Below are 3,002 nucleotides of genomic sequence, written 5' to 3' on the forward strand. Positions count from 1 at the left end.
ACATAATGTGCAGTGAGGACAGGGAAAACGGTTGTTGTTCCTAGTGGCTCCGCAGTAGAGTTGTTTTTGGTGTTTTCATTTTAGTTTTAGTCTAGTCTTGGTGTGAAGCTGTCATTTTAGTTTTTATTAGTTTTAGTCACATTCATACTCTTTTTGGTCTAGTCTAGTTTCAGTCGACGAAAACTGTATTTTAGTCTCTTTTTAGCAATGCAATTCTATTTAACCTAGTCAATATAGTATAAGTACCTAGTAGTGTAGAGGAAACCAAACGTTTCTTTGAGCCAAACCCATTTCAAACAGGGTTATCTTATTATATTATTGTTACCTTATAGATCAAGAATACATCCAATACACATTTTGTGTGATTTTGTGGCCACATTTCTCCCCATCTTTTTCCACAACACATTGTTTTCTTTTCCACTTCTATGTAATTAAAGTTTTTCCAAATGTTGTTGCTTCTTTCCCCCCCAATGACGAACCCCAGCTGGCCAGCCATCGGTCCCTTTCTCTGTGTCAGACTTAACTTTGTTTGTTGTCGTCTTCTAAATAATGCCGCGAATGGGGCTTAAGGAAGTGACATCACCTGTGTCTGCGCAGTGCGGCTTGATGTGGCCCCTGAAGTGAGACAGGAAACAGAAATACTGCAAAATAATAATAATAACACGACTGAATGAGACGAAATAACATAACATTTCGTTTCGTCTCGTTTTGGTCAACAAAAATGAAGAGACATTTTGGCATAGTTTTTATTTTGTGAACCACATTTAGTCTCGTTTTTTCGTCAACAATATTGCATTATACATTTAATTATAGTCATCGTCACACGACCAGCATTTTCGTTACGTCTCATCTCGTTTTTGTCACGCGATAAAGGTTCGTTGACGACGATATTTAGTCATAATTTTCGTTGACGAAAGCAACACTACTCTGCAGTTTCCGTGCTGCGGTGCTAAGTTGTGTCTGATTGAATCTCCCTGTTTCCATAATGTCTTGGTCTTTGGCTCAGAAAATCGAGCACAAACACTGAAACCTGTGAACCACTTCTGTTCTTTCCTACATTCGTTCTCATTTGCCCTTCATTGAGAGTGTACTGCTTTAATTCCCATGAAAGTAGCAACAGAAGTTAAAATCTTGGCTTGTCTTCAGCTTATTACTTTGACTTTGTGTCTGTAGGACATGATGTATAAAGCTGTTCCAGCTTATCATTAGCCTGCTGTTGTATTGCTGAGTCAGCACCTACGTCAGTCTGATTTCACATGACTCTATCCAGACTCGGTTTGCTTTCCTTCACATTTTATTATTAGCTTTTTGATTCACAGAGTTTAGTTAAGTCACCACACTGTCAGCCAAACATCTGACACAACAACTAATAATTGCATCAGGATATCCATACTGAACTGGCTGTTATGGCCCCCAGTATAGCACTGGTAAGAGTTACTGGTCCCTCATTCGTCTCTGTGTGCTGTAGTGAGAGTCAACTAGCAGAGGCAGACTCGGTGGTCATCTGCCAGCCAGCTGTGCTCATTAATTGCTGACTGATTACTGAACAGAACTTCAGTAATCAGGCATACAGAAAATGTAGAGAGGAAGCATATTTCAATATTCATCAAATATATTGATGCCTTGACAAATACACAATTGTAAAAAAACTGATGGGAACAAAGACGGCTGATATTTATCAGATTTCTATACATACAGAGACCTGATGAAAAGTGTGACTTAGACATCCAGGGAAATGTGAGCTTAGCTGAGGAAAGGTCCTTTAGTTGAGAAGATTAATAGGAGAGCAGATTATGACTATGGGGTCAGCCCCACTGGACAGAATGGTACTGGCAGTGATGGTAGGGTAGATAACACAATCCCCCATAGAATTGAATGGAGAGGGCTGCATTTTTTTTTTTTACACCTTTGAAACTCAGTCTGAACGCGGCCTTACTGCTGATGCTGTTGACAATGGTGGCAGTGGTGGTGACCTACAGAGGGATGGTCTTTTACACAGTGCACTCTGAATGACAGCAGATTGTTAGCTCCTTCACTAAATGCAAAGAAGGTGGGAGGTTTTACAGACTTAAAAATAAGGTGGGACGTCAGGGAGCACTGCGGAGTGCGAGAAGACATGGGAAAGCAGAGAACTGTATGTGTGGGAGAAAAACAAATGAGTGAGAAGCTACAGAGATGGATATAGTATGTGAATATATAAAAACAAAATGGAGTACAGATAGAGAGACAAAAGAGCAAACTGCCAGCTGGTTTGGATCCAGGTGCTGGGTGCTTTAACACAGGCTCTGGATGTATCGGCAGCAGGTCCGTCACCACACCCGGTGTGCACTTCCCCTCCTCCCTATCCACCGCTGCACCATGTACTTGTACATCATGGTGCAGCTCTATTGCCAAGCTGGCTCTGCACAGCGCGCACACACACACCCCACAGGCAGGGGGGTTCGTTACACATCACACAGCTATCACAGCATTGATTTGATTTGATTTGATTTATTCTTTCAAACATGTAAAGACAGTCAATATGTCAACACACATAATTTTACACATATCCACAAATACATTATCAATGTGCTTATACCTAGTACATGCTTGAATGGAGTAGGAAGAAGTCAGACTTATCCAGTCCTACCCCATGACATCATCTTACCATCATTGGTTTGCAAGCAGTATCTCTACATAGATAATTCTCTTCTACACCACACAAGTAATATACTAAAAAATATTACAGACTGTTAACATTCTTACATAATAACATGCTTTGATAATTATCTTCTACATCACACAAGTAGAAATATTAGTATTAACATTCTTACACCACACCCACAATGTTACACCTGATTAATCATTGAGCCTGTTCTTGCATATATCTTGATTGACACATACCTTTATATTTATGTTTAAACTCGTCAATTCTATTACTATTGTTTAAGTCCACACTTAAATTATTCCATAGTTTTACCCCACTTATAGAAATACAAAATCTTTTTTTGGTTGTACGTATA

General features: G+C 39.6%; 1 protein-coding gene across 21 annotated transcripts in view; it reads left to right on the forward strand.

Moving 5' to 3' along the window:
• clasp1a (cytoplasmic linker associated protein 1a) overlaps positions 1-3,002 on the forward strand; it is a 67,418-nt gene that overhangs the window by 3,436 nt on the left and 60,980 nt on the right. The window lies entirely within an intron of this gene.

This window comes from Monopterus albus, unplaced genomic scaffold (genome assembly GCF_001952655.1).
Source record: "Monopterus albus unplaced genomic scaffold, M_albus_1.0 scaffold79.1, whole genome shotgun sequence".
Classification (NCBI taxonomy): domain Eukaryota; kingdom Metazoa; phylum Chordata; class Actinopteri; order Synbranchiformes; family Synbranchidae; genus Monopterus; species Monopterus albus.